General features: G+C 42.8%; 1 protein-coding gene across 10 annotated transcripts in view; it reads right to left on the reverse strand.

The window, feature by feature from the left end:
- Positions 1 to 17,523, reverse strand: part of LOC110488032 (engulfment and cell motility protein 1) — a 212,112-nt gene that overhangs the window by 144,197 nt on the left and 50,392 nt on the right. For 2 of the 10 annotated variants that reach the window (XM_090227673.1, XM_036970711.2), the window contains exon 1: positions 10,452 to 10,758. The exons of 6 other annotated variants lie outside the window; for them this stretch is intronic. The gene's annotated coding sequence lies outside the window, so the exon portion shown is untranslated. Of the gene's footprint in view, positions 1 to 10,451; positions 10,837 to 17,523 lie in introns of those variants that run through there. 2 more of the 10 variants (XM_090227674.1, XM_090227676.1) reach the window with 2 other exon arrangements.

A 17,523-nucleotide genomic window follows, 5' to 3' on the forward strand; every position in this document is an offset into this window, starting at 1 on the left:
ATGGAGAACTCTGTTCACAACGTTGACATCAGCAAACCGCTCACCCACATGACGCCGTACTGCCCAGTACAGTTGAAACCGGTACAGTTTAATCTGTGAAGAGCAGACTTCTCCAGCATGCAGGTGGACATGGAAGGTGAGCATGGTTACGACTCCGAACTGCAGATATGTCTAGACCCTGGTGAGGATGACGAGCACACAGATGAGCTTCCCTGAGACGGTTTCTGACAGTTTGTGCAGAAATTCCTCAGTTGTGCAATCCCATAGTTTCATCAACTGCCAGGGTGGCTGGTCTCAGACAATCCCGCAGGTGAAAAAGCCAGATACGGAGGTCCTAGGTTGGCATGGTTACACGTGGTCTGCGGTCGTGGGGCCGGTTGGACGTACTGCCAAATGATCTAAAACTACGATGGAGAGAAATGGTAGAGAAATTAACATTAAATTATCTGGCAAAAGCTCTGGTGGACATTCCAGCAGTCAGCATGCCAATTGCATGCTCACTCAAAACCTGAGACATCTGTGGTATTGTGTTGTGTGATAAAACTGCACATTTCAGAGTAGCATTTTATTGTCTCCAGCACAAGGTGCACCTGTACCATGATATACCACACCTGTCAGGTGGATGGATTATCTTGGCAAAGGAGAAATTTTACATCCCTGTTGGTGAACAAGAAATTGTGCACAGAATGAGAGAAATAAGCTTTCTGTGAGTATGGAGCATTTCTGGGAAATTTTATTGCAGCTTATCAGACATGGGACCAACACTTTATGTTGTGTTTATATTTATGTTCAGTGTATACAGTGCATTTGGAAAGTACTCAAACCCCTTGACATTTTCCACATTTTGTTATGTTACAGCCTTATTCTAAAATGTAATAAAAAGTTTAATCTCATCAATGTACACACAATACTCCATAATGAGAAAGAAAAGACAGCTTTTATAGACATTTTTGCAAATGTATAAAATAAAATAAAAACTGAAATAAGTATTCAGACCCTTTACTCGGTACTTTGTTGAAGCATCTTTGACAGTGATTACAGCCTTGAGTCCCCTTGGGTAAAGCTACAAGTTTGGCACACCAGTATTTGGGGAGTTTCTCCCATTATTCTCTGCAGATCCTCTCAAGTTCCGTCAGGTTGGATGGAGAGCATCGCTGCACAGCTGTTTTCATGTCTCTCCAGAGATGTTTGATTGGGTTGGTCCAGGCTCCTGCTTGGCCACTCAAGGACTTGTCTCAAAGCCACTCCTGCGTTGTCTTGGCTGTGCGCTTAGGGTCAGTTAAAATATTTAATTATATATATATATATATATATATATATATATATATATATATATATATATATATATATATATATATATATATATATATATATATATATATATATATATATATATATATATATATATATATATATATATATATATATATTCCCCTTTATTTTACCAGGTAGGCTAGTTGAGAACAAGTTCTAATTTACAACTGCGACCTGGCAGTTGTCCTGTTGGAAGGTGAACCTTCACCCCAATCTGAGATCCTGAGCAATCTGGAGCAGATTGTCATAAAGGATCTCTCTGTACTTTGCTTCGTTCATCTTTCCCTCAATCCTGACTAGTCTCCCAGTCCCTGCTGAAGAAAAACACCTCCACAGCATGATGCTGCCACCACCATGCTTCACCGTAAGGATGGTGCCAGGTTTCCTCCAGATGTGACGCTTTGCATTCAGGTCAAGGTTTCAACAGACCAGAGAATTTTGTTTCTCAAGGTCAAAGTTCTTTAGGTGCCCTTTGGAAAACTCCAAGCAGGATGTCATGTGCTTTTGTAGCCTAGTGGTTAGAGTGTTGGGCCAGTAACAGAAAGGTTGCTCGATCGAATCCCCGAGCTGACAAGGTAAAAATCTGTCATTCTGCCCATGAGCAAGGCAGTTAACCCACTGTTCCCCGGGCGCTGAAGACATGGATATCGATTAAGGCAGCCCCCCCACACCTCTCTGATTCAGAGGGGTTGGGTTAAATGCGGAAGACACATTTCAGTTGAAGGCATTCAGTTGTACAACTGACTAGGCATCCTCTTTTCCCCCTTTTACTGAGGATTGGCTTCCACCTGGCCTGATTGGTGGAGTGCTGCAGAGAATGTTCTCACATCTCCACAGAGGATCTCTAGAGCTCTGTCAAAGTGACCATCGTGTTCTTGGACACCTCCCTGACCAAGGCCCTTCTCCCCCGATTGCTCAGTTTGGTCAGGCGGACCACTCAAGGAAGAGTCTTGGTGGTTCCAAGCTTCTTCCATTTAAGAATGATGGAGGCCACTGTGTTCTTGGGGATGTTTTGGTAAACTTCCCCAGATCTGTGCCTCGACACAATCCTGTCTCGGAGCTCTAAGGATAATTCCTTCAACCTCATGGCTTGGTTTTTGATCTGACATGTACTGTCAACTGTGGTACCTTATCTACACAGGTGTGCACCTTTACAAATAATGTCCAATCAATTGAATTTACCACAGGTGGACTCCAATCAAGTTATTGAAACACCTCAAGGATGATCAATGGAAACAGGATGTGCCTTAAATCAATTTCGAGTCTCATAGCAAAGGGTCTGAATACTTATGTAAATAAGACATTTCAGATGTTTTTTTTATTTTTTGCATTTGCAAAAACTTCTAAAACCTATTTTCACTTTGTCATTATCGGGTATTATTTTAGAATAAGGCTGTAACATAACATCTGGAAAAAGTCAAGGGGTCTGAATACTTTCTGAATGCACTGTGTGTCAATGACTTGGCGAGGGCACTTGAACTGTCTGCAGCACCCGGCCTCACCCTACTGGACTTGGAAATCAAATGTCTACTGTTTGCAGATGATCTACTGTTTCTGATCCCAACCAAGAAGGGCCCACAGCAGCACCTATACCTTCTGCACAGACTGTGTCAGTGAATCTTAGTAAGAAAAAATGGTGTTCCAAAAAAGGTCCAGAAGCCAAGAAAATAAATAGATATTCTATCAAGAAACAGTTTCCCTAGAGCACAAAGAATTTCACCTACCTCAGCCAAAACAACACCACCGGTAACTTCCACAAGGCAATGAACAATCTAAGAGACAAGGCAAGAAGGGCCTGAGTCTGACTATGTACAGACTCAGTGAGCATAGCCTTGCTACTGAGAGAGGCCGCTATAGGCAGACCTGGCTCGAGAGAATGCAGGCTTGGTGCACACTGCCCACAAAATGAGGTGGAGACTGAGCTGCACGTCCTAACCTCCTGTCAAATGTATGACCACAGAGCTCCATACTTGCTTTGGCAATGTTAACAAGTTTCCCATGCCAATAAAGCCCCTTTGAATTTTGAGAGAGAGAGAACATGATCTAAAAAAAAAAAGCCCTAAGCTTCACCTCCTATTGGCACTGAAGGTACATCCCGAACGGCACCCTAATCGAAAGTAGTATAAAGGGAATAGGCTGCCATTTTGAACACCCCCTGAGAATGAAGAGCGACGAAGCCTGATCCAGCACGTTTCACAGTTCCCACAGCCTGAGCCTACATAATCTATAAATCATGATCAAAAATAGGATGTATGACAGTTTGTGATCAATGTGTCTTAATGCAGAAGCCCAGATGTAATATTGTAATTTTCTACAGTATTACGACTCACCAACACACATCTCACGAACAAACAACATCAGCTACACCAACCCACGCAGCCACAGTCAATCACACTCAATGGCTGAGAACAACACATGCTTGACTTTTTTCTCACTTTTATTTTTTTTACTTTAGAAAATGAATCCTCTTCAACTTTCCTAAAGGCAGGGAGGGGATTTCTCAGGTGTGACCAGAGGGCACTGGCATCCTGTATGGATTTCAAAAGAGCCTAAACCTTAGTGCTAATCTGACACTTCTACAAAGAGCCTTGGCTCACCAAGGGGCCAGGGTGTGACACCGTGCCACAGACAGCCTATAAAGAAGGCAGGAGCCTTTATCTGTGTAAGAAACAAAAAGGTCAGAGACATGCACAGCGAGTTATCACCGTCTTCGAGTCTTAGACGGAAAGACACAGAGAGAGAGAAGGGTTGGAAACATACAAATACACTGAAACATCCGCTTCAAAGGTGACGTTAAAAACAGACATACCCCAACACACCAAAACAGAAGCTTGAAGCGAGACACTTTCACAAACCAAGACAGACATGGAGACACACACATATACCACACACACACTTCAAGGCTGCAATGTTCACTTCACAGGCACACTGAAACCTGCCCACGCTCTAGCCATGCTTTCAGTTAGTGTAGGGCGATATATCCTAAAAATAATATCAAAAACATTTTCAAACATATGGGCCATTCACATTATACAGTACCAAACGTTTGGGCACACCTACTCATTCAAGGGTTTTTCTTTCTTTATTACTATTTTCTACATTGTAGTATAATAGTGAAGACATCAAAACTATGAAATAACACATATAACACATATGGAATCATGTAGTTTTCCTTGATGACAGCTGTGCACACTCTTGGCATTATCTCAACCAGCTTCATGAGGTAGTCACCTGGAATGCTTTTCAATTAACAGGTGTGCCTTGTTAAAAGTTAATTTGTGGAATTTCTTTCCTTCTTAATGCATTTCAGCCAATCAGTTATGTTGTGACAAGGTATGGGTTGGTATACAGAAGATATCCCAATTTGGTAAAAGACCAAGTCCATATTATAGCAAGAAAAGCTCAAATAAGCAAAAAGAGAAACTACAGTCCATCTTTACATTAAGACATGAAGGTCGGTCAATACTGAAAATTTCAAGAACGTTGAAAGTGTCTTCAAGTGCAGTTGCAAAAACCATCAAACACCATGATGAAACTGGCTCTCATGAGGAACGCCACAGGAAAGGAAGACACAGGAAAGGAAGAAAAATAGTTACCTCTGCTACAGAGGACAAGTCCATTAGAGTTACCAGCCTCAGAAACGCTTCAGTGTTTAAGTAACATCAACTCTTCAGAAGAGGCTGTGTGAATCAGGCCTTCCTGGTCAAATTGCTGCAAAGAAACAACTACTAAAGGACACCAATAAGAAGAAGAGACATCCTTAGACCAGTGGAAATCTGCCCTTTGGTCTAATGAGTCCAAAGTCCATTTGTATGATCTCCGCATGTGTGGTTCCCACCGTGAAGCATGGAGGAGGTGGTGTGATGGTGTATGGGGTGCTTTGCTGGTGACACTGTCTGTGATTTATTTAGAATTCAAGGCACACTTAACCAGCATGGCTACAACAGCATTCTGCAGCAATACGCCATCCCATCTGGTTTGCGCTTAGTGGGACTATCAATTGAATTTTCAACAGGACAATGACCCAACACACCTCCAGGCTGTGTAAGGTCTATTTTGGGTCTATTTGACCAAGAAGGAGAGTGATGGAGTGCTGCATCAGATGACCTGGCCTCCACAATCCCCCGACCTCAAACCAATTGAGATGGTCAGGGATGAGTATGATGGCAGAGCGAAGGAAAAGCAGCCAACAACTCCTTCAAGACTGTTTGAAAAGCATTCCCGGTGAAGCTGGTTGAGAGAATGCTAAGAGTGTGCAAAGCTGTCAAAGGCAAAGGGTGGCTACTTTGAAGAATCTCAAATATATTTTGTTTAACACTTTTTTGGTTACTACATGATTCCATATGTGTTATTCCATAGTTTTGATTCTACAATGTCCAAAATAAATGGTACATGTAAATGGTAAGGCTCACACAAATGGTAAATGGACATGACTCCAAAAATACATGAGAACAAGCGGACCTGAATGCCAATGATTCATGGGAGGCATTTGAAATATCTTGCAAAAACATAAATTCCAATTAATCAAATGAATTCGATATATCACCCAGGCCTACTTTCAGTGTCCCCTTTCAGACACCCTGGGAGAGTGTCACACACAAACACACCCGGCCCCAGGGGTGAACTGGGACAAGAATTTGGCCCTGGTATTTTATCCACACCAGCCCACATCGCTGCACCCCCAACATCCTCCCACCCCCCGGCTGGCCAGACCACCATCCATGCACGCGCACTACATCTCTGACTTAGACACAAGCAGCAGCACAACATTGACAGTACAGCATTTCTCAACCATTTCTGTACCAGTGACTGATGAGACATGGTCCTCCTCTTTTTTTACCCAGTTCATGTTTAAAACGAATACAATATGCAGAAACACCACTGGTACAGCTCACCCCTATAACTGTGTCTCAGTCTGGAGATACAGTTATTGGGGTGAGTTGTATCTCCAGACAGAGACACAGTTATAGTGGTGAGTTGTACCTCCAGACAGAGACACAGTTATAGTGGTGAGTTGTACCTCCAGACAGAGACACAGTTATAGTGGTGAGTTGTACCTCCAGACAGAGACACAGTTATAGTGGTGAGTTGTACCTCCAGACAGAGACACAGCTATAGTGGTGAGTTGTACCTCCAGACAGAGACACAGTTATAGTGGTGAGTTGTACCTCCAGACAGAGACACAGTTATAGTGGTGAGTTGTACCTCCAGACAGAGACACAGTTATAGTGGTGAGTTGTACCTCCAGACAGAGACACAGTTATAGTGGTGAGTTGTACCTCCAGACAGAGACACAGTTATAGTGGTGAGTTGTACCGCCACACAGGGGTGTCCCTGTTATTATTATTGGGGTCTCTGTCTGGAGGTACAACAGACAATATCAAATATCTTGGTTGTAAAATATTGGCTATTGAGCAGAATATTGAGTGTTGAGAAATAACAATTATACCTACAGAAAGCTGAGGCCTTGCTGTTTTTTCCCCTAATTGGATTTTTACATTTGATATGATCAGAAATGTTCTCTTAAGGCATGGGGGGAAAGGGGAGTGGCTTGATCATTACAGCAGCAGGCCCTAGTGATACAGATACAGGGGCAGGGCACACACTTCATTAGAGGAATCACGAGGATAATGGACTTTACTATTTGACCAAATTATGGTTTTAGACGCCCCCAAAATAGGACATTTTGTGTGAGGTGACAAAGTAGAATGTTCCCTTTCTACGTTTACAGGCACCCACTCTAAGTTGTTTATGATCTATGATCTTGTCTGTCTAACTGATGAGAGAGCCGGAACAGGTCTCTTTGATGATGCCAGGTTTGAATTTGAATGAGAGTTTGCGTGACCTCAGCTCAGCCCATCAGAAAACCAGGCCAGCTGGCCTTGCCCATTGATCAGCTCATTGTAGATTAGTATAACAAAGAAATTGCAAAAATCTTTATAAAAATCTTAACAGGCCGATGTGTAGCTGGCTGGCCATTTTCCCCTTTTTCATTTTTTGGGGAAAAAATATATTTTTGTATGTCAATTTCAACCAGCCCAACCAACTAAAAACTGTCCAGCACATCTGTCATTTGCCAGAATTGCCAGATGGCCAATCCGCCCCTGCCGTCACAAGTCTAAAAAGCCTCCCCTACCCTCTGTGGAGGATATTATTCATTCATGTATGAATGTTTTAGCCTGTAACACACTCCTGTAGTTGGTATTCACACAGAACCACCCACAGTTCCTATAGGAAAAAGCCTGGTAAGAGCTCATTGAAAATGAGATTGCTTCTCTTTGCCCTGTGAAACTGTGCCCACATCTATCCGAGTTCCCCCTGGGTGGTAGACACTGGAGGACAAAACAATGAAAGAAGAAGAGAAATAGGAAGAGTGGGGGGGGAACTGGATGGAAAAGTGGCAGAACGGTAAGAAAAGGGAACAGAACAGCCATGTTGTGAGTGACATAGGCATCAAATTCAAAGTTGAACTTCACTAAAACCGTGTGGAGAAATCATGTAGAGAAATGGTCAATTATAAGAAATTCCTCATTCAAAATTCTCTCACAGAGCATCTTAGTCACACCCAGATAGATAAGATCTATCTGATAGTCGGCACAGGCACACACACACACACACACACACACAAACTATGCCATTAATGTCAGTGTGTTGTGACTCCTCTGTTTCAGCAGGCTACTACAGTACTACTACCATTGAATGTCTCCGTCTCAGCAGGCTGCTATAGTAATACGAACTGTCGTCTCGATCTCAGCAGGCTACTATAGTAATACTAACTGTCTCCATCTAAGCAGGCTACTATAGCAATACTAACGGTCTCTGTCTCAGTAGGCTACTATAGTAATACTAATACTAACGGTCTCCATCTCAGCAGACCGCTTTGTTTCACAAACATGCCCTTGTTTCTTGTGCAGCAAGCAGGATATCCTGTCAGAAGTTTGTGCCAGCGGGCTGACAACAACTCTCACAGCAATTAACAGCACTGGAGTCACTCCGCTGAAGTACACAACACGCCTGCTGAGGGGACAGCAATTCTCTAAACTCATGTTGCTAAAACACCAAATCCGCTTGTAGACTCCTGGTAGTTTTGTAGATGTGTAAGTGAGGGGAGTGATTCGGGATTAAGATCTAAAGGGTAAGGCTGTACCTCGAAGCCAGATCCACTGATGATTTGTATTCTACCCCTGTAATCAAGGACTGATTTAGACCTGGGACACCAGGTGGGTGCAATTCATTATCACGTAAAAGAGGAAAAACAGCAGTACTGCAGACCTCAAGACTTAGATTTGAATATCCCTGCCAAGATTGTAATAAACAGTAGACCCAAATCAGTGAAACCAAAAGGGTTTGCCAAATCGGCACTTAAATTAAATAATTATTTCCCCTTTATTTAACCAGGTAGACCAGTTGAGAACAAGTTCTCATTTACAACTGTAACCTGGCCTGGATAAAGCAAAGCAGTTTGACACATACAACAACACAGAGTTACACATGGAATAAACAAACATACAGTCAATAATACAGTAGAAAAAAGTCTATATACAGTGTGTGCAAATGAGGTAAGGGAGGTAAGGCAATAAATAGGCCATGGTGGCGAAGTAATTACAATATACCAATTAAACACTGGAGTGAAAGAGTGTAACAAAGAGAGTCACTAACAAAGAGAGTCAGCAACAATCAAGAGACATTTTGTTGACACCATCCTGAATAAAATGAAAGAAGCACACAGAAAGCCTGCATCAATCCAAACAGAGGTGTGACCTTACTATAACAACCACGCCCATATCTAATGAGCAGCACAGCCAATTATTTTATTTAAATGTTTTTCTTATACACAACAATATCTCAAAGACATTTCTTGACTTCCAACTGTGTGCTGTTTTACTCAGTTTGTTCACAATTAAAACCTTGGTGACGATTGAGAATAACAATCCAATAGCTCAGCAACCCTCTCCTCGAACCCCCGAAGACATTTCACATTTTAACCCTAAAACCAGGGGTTGGAACCCGTTCAGGGAACAGAACAGAAAACCAGAACGAAAATGATCTATACTGTTCCGGAGCCGAACCGTTATTTAAAAAAATAATGGGAACTGATTAATAACATTCTTTTACATTCCGGGCATTTTTTCCAGTCCCACAAAAAAATTCAACAATGCACCTCACTGTCACTCAAAAATGTATTCCAGTGTCTGAATGCCTGACAGCTGAAAACCCTTGCCAGTGTGTGTGTGTGTGTGTAGGCTACCTGCCCTACTTGTACCTTGTTTAAATGCTGACTTGAATGCCTTTGAGAAAACAGAGAAGTGTCAAAGATTTTTTTTCCCGCAAACATCCTTTCTGAATTGAAAAGTAATCCTCAAAGTAATCATCTATTTTTCACAAGTATCTGTAATCTGATTACAATAGTTTTGCTGATAACATAAGATTACAGTTACAGTATTTTTTGTAATCCCTTACAAGTAACTGATTACATGTAATCCATTACTCCATGGTCAAGGGCTAGCTCTGGTCCAACGTTAAACCAACTCTTTGAAGTTCAAAGACTTCGCAGGTATAATTCTTTGGGTCAAATTCAGGCAATGCATGTCAAAACAATAACATGCCCAGCACTCTCCTCACCTGCAACATTCCCCCCAGGGGGGGTAACCCTGCAATAGCTGATCTGTCAGGGCTAACCAGACTGTGCTTATTCACCATCTCATCTCTCTACCCTTATGTCTGAACCATAGATGAAGAATGAGTAGAACCTCTGACCATGGCAATTTGGCTGTAGCTCCGTTGGTAGAGCATGGTGCTTGCAATGCTAGGATAGTGTGTTTCAATTCCTGGGACTTAGTGTAAAATGTATATACACATGACTAGTCACTTTGGATAAAAGTTTTTGCTAAATGACATATATTTTTTTGAAACTCATGGGTTAACTCAGAATGGCTGACCTGGTATTGTGATGTATGGTTATTCTAATTCTATGGTCTGAACCGGGTCTATGCCCAAAGGGTTAGAGGACACAGAGGGTGAGGAGGGTAAAGGAAAAGAGCCCTTAAATTAGGGCCACACCTTTCGGCCCAATGCACCCCTTTCCAGCCTGAGCAGTGAGTACAGTACACAACAAGAAGAGAAGACCGAGGACTCACCCGGAAACCTTGACAACAACCAGCTAGTGAGTTCAACCTGCTGGTCCTGCCTCCAACACGTCTTCTTTCAAATCCACAACAACAAAACTAAACAAAAAAGGAATTACACTAACACTAGCTAGCCACAAATACAAAATAAATCCTTATGGGTCCAGCAGTCACAGAATCAAGTGTTTTAAACTAAACTTCACAGTGCCTTGCCTTGAGCACGGAAAAAGAGCAAAAGAAAGAATTAGAGAGAGGTTAACAGGAGGAGGAAGTAGGCGTTTGTCTAGAGAAGAGGAAACCGGTCTGTAGCGACACAGACGGGTAAAAAAAGCGGCAAAATTCAAAGATGAGACAAACGAATCCGAGACTGAAGGCCTTGCTCACAGGAAGTTACCTCAACCTGAAAAACAATGTGTCACACTCACAGCTACATGTACTGGGCCACATTCAGCATGGCACAACGGTGGGAAATGTTCAGATATAGACATATAGTATGTTGAACAAAGATGCCTCTGACATGTGGAATAAGGTATCATCTATCTGCAACATTCCACAACATTTCCCTACTGAACGTTACCCTGATGTGGTGTCAAGTCATAGGCCTGGATAAAACACAGAGCAAGACACCAAAGGTTTTCAAGGAGAACTAGATAAATGAAAGAGTGACGTAAAGCTATTCAAATCCCTTAACACTTCACAGAATGAATTCCTAACACAACAGTGACCAAAATTCCATTCATGTCACTACTTCATGTCACTACAACATTCTTTACTTGTAGTGACATGAATGGAATTTTGGTCATTGTGTTAGGAATTCATTCTGTGGTGCATCTTCTCCTGAAAAGCTCATTCACTGTAAATACCAGTTGTCTCAGTCCAACCAATGCTGTGGTTTTAGCTGAGGAAACAATCATTATTGTTGGAAAGGAAAAGTCAGAGCTCTGAGCAGAGGGAGCCATGGCGATTACCCACCACCACAACGGTTGCGTCCCAAAAGGCACCCTATTCCCTATGCAGTGCGCAACTTTTGACAAGGGCCCAGTGCACTATATAGGGAATAGGCGGCCATTTGGGACGTGGCCATTTGGGACGTGACCATTTGGGACGTAGCCAAACTCTCTCTTCCACCTCTGCCTGCCCTCTTGCCTCACTGATGCAGTAGACTCTATGCACAAATGGCAGAATGAGCCAAACCCTGACAGGATCTTAACATTACAGCCTCAATGAACTAAGTGTTGGGTGCAGTGCATAAAATGTGGTGAGTAGTTGACTCCGAGAGAAAAATACAATAGTTTTGAACAAATTCATTTCTTCAAAAATAAAGAAGAGTGAGCGAGAGCTATATTTTGTATTTTTTTTCACTTTCACTTAACTAGTGAATGCAGCTAGCTAGTTTAGCCTACTGAAACACCCAGCTCAAATGAGAGGGATGCTATGTTAGCTAGCTGGCTATGGTTATCCAACACTGGAACTCATCCAAGTCAAGGTAAGCTTTTGGTTTGAATAAATGTATTGCCACAGGGGCCTGCAGGTGTAACTGCTAAACTGCTTGCTGACTGTACACTGTACTGCATGATTGTAGCGGGTTTACTACTGCATTAGCTGAAGTAGTTATGTTGACTATGATGTTAGCTAATATGGTGACAATGATGTAGGCTGTGTGTAACGGTCAATGGTTATGATGGTTTGGCTTGGAAAGTTTTTTTTAGCTTGGTCACGGACAGCTGATGTGTTGTGCACTGAAGTCCACAAGTGAAAGGAAAAGGAGATCGAGTAGATCTGATAATTATTTATTCAATGAGAAAAGTGATCATGTTGTTTTCATGTGGCTGCTATGAAAGTGAACTGTGTTTACGTGTGAACAGGGGTGTTCAGGGTTATTCATTCCGCCAATTCTGTTGAAAAACGTTACTTAAACGGAAGCAAATTGAACAAAAAGGTGCTAAACATACCAGAATCTGTCCAATAGAAACTCATTTGAAACTATTGGATTAATGGTTGCAGCCTAGATCAGCCAAACGCAGGCAAGAGTCTGCAAAGGCGGTATTGTATGTGTCACCGTCTGTCATCTTGATTACTCAAATGTTTCTCTTGACCTGTGCATCTACGTTGTAAACTTTCATTCATAGGCTACATTGTAGCAACCTCATGATGGGTATAAGGAGAATGTGAGTATCACGTATGTAAACTCAGCAAAAAAAGAAATGTCCTCTCACAGTCAACTGTGTATATTTTCAGCAAACTTAACATGTGTAAATATTTGTATGAACATAAGTTTAAACAACAGACATAAACTGAACAAGTTCCACAAACATGTGACAAACAGAAATGGAATAATGTGTCCCTGAACAAAGGGGGGGTCAAAATCAAAAGTAACAGTCAGTATCTGGTGTAGCCACCAGCTGCATTAAGTACTGCAGTGCATCTCCTCCTCATGGACTGCACCAGATTTGCCTGTTCTTGCTGTGAGATGTTACCCCACTCCTCCACCAAGGCACCTGCAAGTTCCCGGACATTTCTGGGGGGAATGGCCCCAGCCCTCACCCTCCAATCCAACAGGTCCCAGGGGTGCTCAATGGGATTGAGATCCGGGATCGTCGCTGGCCATGGCAGAACACTGACATTCCTGTCTTGCAGGAAATCACGCACAGAACGAACAGTATGGCTGGTGGCATTGTCATGCTGGAGGGTCATGTCAGGATGAGTCTGCAGGAAGGGTACCACATGAGGGAGGAGGATGTCTTCCCTGTAATGCACAGCGTTGAGATTGCCTGCAATGACAACAAGCTTAGTCCGATGATGCTGTGACACACCGCCCCAGACCATGACGGACCCTCCACCTCCAAATCGATCCCGCTCCAGAGTACAGGCCTCGGTGTAACCGTTCCACAAGCCACCGTTCCACAAGTGCATGTTCATTAATTTTTTGTGGTTCATTGAACAAGCATGGGAAACAGTGTTTAAACAATGAAGATCTGTGAAAATATTTGGATTTTGAAAGATTATCTTTGAGAGACAGGGTCCTGAAAAAGGGAAGTGTTTTTGTTGTTGCTGAGTTTAGTAGCCTAAACCTATCCATGTTACATTGAGCTGGGTGAATGGAATATGAATAGCAGTCATCCAATATGCTGTAATAGAAAGAAGGCCATGCTCCTAATTTTTTTTTAAATAAGTCGGCCTCCCTCATTTTAAACAGCACCAAACCCCTCTGGTCTAGTGGGCCATAAGAGCTCAGCCTTTTCACATAATGTCTTTCAAAAAAACATTTCACCACAATCTCTTTTAACAGCATTTAACCCCACCACTCGCAGTTTGACATTTACAAATGTTATCATACAATTGTCCCAGACAGGCACAGATATCCCATCTATCAAATGTTGGTTCTCAGAACATGGTGGCAACGTTATTTGTAAAAAAAAAAAAAAAAAATTTTTTAAAGATACAAAATATCCTTTAGTGAACGTCATGGGAATGTTCTGTGTTAGCTGGGATTGTACTGTACCTTATTGGGTCATTTGTCTGTCAGTAAGGCCTACATTCAGTGCAATCTATTGCGAGGGGGAAATCTTCTGCTATGTTAATTGCCAAGCCCCAGTGGTCGTGATCCACATACCGTGATCTACAGCAATTCCAGATACCCCAAAACCAGAGGAGCTACTATCATAACATATATTTTACCAGGCAAAAAAAAAAAAGTACACCACCACTACTTCATCGCTCCCCAAAGTAGTTCTCCACACGGCCCAGACAAGCAACTCTAAAAACACAGCCTGCTCTTTCCTCCTGGTCTTACCTGCCCACCACAGAGCTAGCATAGCGCGCTAGCGACCCGCTGTCTCCTTGGAGATGAGCGCATATGCTAAGGAAACCAATTAGCCTACAGCGATGTACTGCATTGTTCTCTCCTCAAACTCTCCCTAGAATGAGCCTTGGGGGCCTGGGGGAATGTGGGGACTTGTCCCCACTCAGAAGAGTCCTTGACAGGGAAGGGAAAGTCACACGGTTAGGGATTCCCTATGGGAAGATGCTAAAAACAGGCACATTAATTTTACAGTGCTGCTAAAGTGGAAACAAGCCCACACACACAAATGATCTAACTAAGTGCCAAGCAGCACACACAACTAGGGCTTTACTAGTTACTATGTTCTTTGTTATAACAATGCAATGGTAGCTATTAAAATAATGAGATGTGATATGATGCATCTCCCATGATGCATCTCCCACTCTCCCAGCCTACACATAAGCATCAGTTACCAAACGCAATGTTTTTATTATTCTGACCCTGTTGAAGAGTAGTGCACTAAATATGAAATAGGGTGCCATTTGGGACATATTTAGAGTCTGTCGTGTATTTATATTTATTACTCCAATCATTTTCCTTGATATTTATTTATTTATTTATTTTATTTTTTTTATTTCACCTTTATTTAACCAGGTAGGCAAGTTGAGAACAAGTTCTCATTTACAATTGCGACCTGGCCAAGATAAAGCAAAGCAGTTCGACACATACAACGACGAGTTCCACATGGAGTAAAACAAACATACAGTCAATAATAGAGTATAAACAAGTCTATATACGATGTGAGCAAATGAGGTGAGATAAGGGAGGTAAAGGCAAAAAGGCCATGGTGGCAAAGTAAATACAATATAGCAAGTAAACCACTGGAATGGTAGATTTGCAATGGGAGAATGTGCAAAGTAGAAATAAAAATAATGGGGTGCAAAGGAGCAAAATAAATAAATAAATTAAATACAGTAGGGAAAGAGGTAGTTGTTTGGGCTAAATTATAGGTGGACTATGTACAGGTGCAGTAATCTGTGAGCTGCTCTGACAGTTGGTGCTTAAAGCTAGTGAGGGAGATAAGTGTTTCCAGTTTCAGAGATTTTTGTAGTTCGTTCCAGTCATTGGCAGCAGAGAACTGGAAAGAGAGGCGGCCAACGAAATAATTGGTTTTGGGGGTGACTAGAGAGATATACCTGCTGGAGCGTGTGCTACAGGTGGGAGATGCTATGGTGACCTGCGAGCTGAGATAAGGGGGGACTTTACCCAGCAGGGTCTTGTAGATGACATGGAGCCAGTGGGTTTGGCGACGAGTATGAAGCGAGGGCCAGCCAAAGAGAGCGTACAGGTCGCAATGGTGGGTAGTATATGGGGCTTTGGTGACAAAACGGATTGCACTGTGATAGACTGCATCCAATTTGTTGAGTAGGGTATTGGAGGCTATTTTGTAAATTACATCGCCAAAGTCGAGGATTGGTAGGATGGTCAGTTTTACAAGGGCAGCATGAGTGAAGGATGCTTTGTTGCGAAATAGGAAGCCAATTCTAGATTTAACTTTGGATTGGAGATGTTTGATATGGGTCTGGAAGGAGAGTTTACAGTCTAACCAGACACCTAAGTATTTGTAGTTGTCCACGTATTCTAAGTCAGAGCCGTCCAGAGTAGTAATGTTGGACAGGCGGGTAGGTACAGGTAGCGATCGGTTGAAGAGCATGCATTTAGTTTTACTTGTATTTAAGAGCAATTGGAGGCCACGGAGGAGAGTTGTATGGCATTGAAGCTTGCCTGGAGGGTTGTTAACACAGTGTCCAAGAAGGGCCAGAAGTATACAGAATGGTGTCGTCTGCGTAGAAGTGGATCAGAGACTCACCAGCAGCAAGAGCGACCTCATTGATGTATACAGAGAAGAGAGTCGGTCCAAGAATTGAACCCTGTGGCACCCCCATAGAGACTGCCAGAGGTCCGGACAGCAGACCCTCCGATTTGACACACTGAACTCTGTCAGAGAAGTAGTTGGTTAACCAGGCGAGGCAATCATTTGAGAAACCAAGGCTGTCGAGTCTGCCGATGAGGATGTGGTGATTGACAGAGTCGAAAGCCTTGGCCAGATCAATGAATACGGCTGCACAGTAATGTTTCTTATCGATGGCGGTTAAGATATCATTAAGGAACTTGAGCGTGGCTGAGGTGCACCCATGACCAGCTCTGAAACCAGATTGCATAGCAGAGAAGGTATGGTGAGATTCGAAATGGTCGGTAATCTGTTTGTTGACTTGGCTTTCGAAGACCTTAGAAAGGCATGGTAGGATAGATATAGGTCTGTAGCAGTTTGGGTCAAGAGTGTCACCCCCTTTGAAGAGGGGGATGACCGCAGCTGCTTTCCAATCTTTGGGAATCTCAGACGACACGAAAGAGAGGTTGAACAGGCTAGTAATAGGGGTGGCAACAATTTTGGCAGATAATTTTAGAAAGAAAGGGTCCAGATTGTCTAGCCCGGCTGATTTGTAGGGGTCCAGATTTTGCAGCTCATTCAGAACATCAGCTGAGCAGATTTGGGAGAAGGAGAAATGGGGAAGGCTTGGGCGAGTTGTTGTGGGGGGTGCAGTGCTGTTGACCGGGGTAGGAGTAGCCAGGTGGAAAGCATGGCCAGCCGTAGAAAAATGCTTATTGAAATTCTCAATTATGGTGGATTTATCAGTGGTGACAGTGTTTCCTATCTTCAGTGCAGTGGGCAGCTGGGAGGAGGTGTTCTTATTCTCCATGGACTTTACAGTGTCCCAGAACTTTTTTGAGTTAGTGTTGCAGAAAGCAAATTTCTGCTTGAAAAAGCTAGCATTGGCTTTTCTAACTGCCTGTGTATAATGGTTTCTAGCTTCCCTGAACAGCTGCATATCACGGGGGCTGTTCGATGCTAATGCAGAGCGCCATAGGATGTTTTTGTGTTGGTTAAGGGCAGTCAGGTCTGGGGAGAACCAAGGGCTATATCTGTTCCTGGTTCTAAATTTCTTGAATGGGGCATGTTTAATTAAGATGGTTAGGAAGGAATTAAAAAAAAATATCCAGGCACCCTCTACTGACGGGATGAGATCAATATCCTTCCAGGATACCCCGGCCAGGTCGATTAGAAAGGCCTGCTCGCTGAAGTGTTTCAGGGAGCGTTTTACAGTGATGAGTGGAGGTCGTTTGACCGTTGACCCATTAAGGATGCAGGCAATGATCGCTGAGATCTTGGTTGAAAACAGCAGTGTATTTAGAGGGCAAGTTGGTTAGGATGATATCTATGAGGGTGCCCGTGTTTAAGGC

This window comes from Oncorhynchus mykiss, chromosome 30, assembly GCF_057628025.1.
Source record: "Oncorhynchus mykiss isolate SJ-2025 chromosome 30, ASM5762802v1, whole genome shotgun sequence".
Lineage (NCBI taxonomy): Eukaryota > Metazoa > Chordata > Actinopteri > Salmoniformes > Salmonidae > Oncorhynchus > Oncorhynchus mykiss.